This window comes from Vulpes lagopus, chromosome 12 (genome assembly GCF_018345385.1).
Source record: "Vulpes lagopus strain Blue_001 chromosome 12, ASM1834538v1, whole genome shotgun sequence".
Classification (NCBI taxonomy): domain Eukaryota; kingdom Metazoa; phylum Chordata; class Mammalia; order Carnivora; family Canidae; genus Vulpes; species Vulpes lagopus.
In genome coordinates, this window is record NC_054835.1 from 55,788,807 (window position 1) to 55,789,426 (window position 620).

The following is a 620-nucleotide window of genomic DNA, read 5'->3' on the forward strand; positions in this document are numbered from 1 at the left end:
AGACATTTCGACCACTGAGCCACAAAAGTGCCCCAAAGATAAATTCTTAATAAAATAAAATAAAGTAAAATAACCTAACCCTCACTGGCTGTTTGTAAAGAAACAATAAGTCAATCAATGTTCAGTTAAAAAGAAATAGTAGGATAAAATAAATAAATAAATAAATAAATAAATAAATAAATAAATAAATAGAATAAATAAAAGCAGTAGGGTTGCCTGGTTGGCTTAGTCGGTAGAGCATGTGACTCTTGATCTCAGGGTTGTGAGTTAAAGCCTCACACTGGGTGTGGAATCTACTCAAAAAAAGTCTTTGTAATTAATTTTAAAAATAAATAAGAAGTGATAACCAGCCCTCTAGGCTCCCGAGACAGAAGAGAAAGGGATAGGGGATAGTTCAGAGAAAATTGTAGCTTAAATAGACTTCCTGGGAATCGAGTTCAAGTCTCACCTTCTACAATGTAATCACATGGTGTTGTCGTTTGGGAAAAGAGAGCTTCAGCCAGTGCCCAGGGCGGAGGAGAGATATGCAACCAAGCCTTTCAGCAGCCACCTCTGCGGGGCTAGTCCCGCATTCCTCTCTGGTCCTTCCGTGGCGCCACTTGGCTTGCTTGCCAGGGATC

The 620-nt window shown here is 39.7% G+C and overlaps 1 non-coding gene across 1 annotated transcript; it reads left to right on the forward strand.

Annotated features, from left to right (window-relative positions):
- The first annotated feature begins 214 nt into the window (after positions 1-214).
- Positions 215-287, forward strand: TRNAK-CUU. The gene has a single exon. It is a non-coding gene; the product is annotated as a tRNA-Lys (tRNA).
- The last annotated feature ends 333 nt before the right edge of the window (positions 288-620 follow it).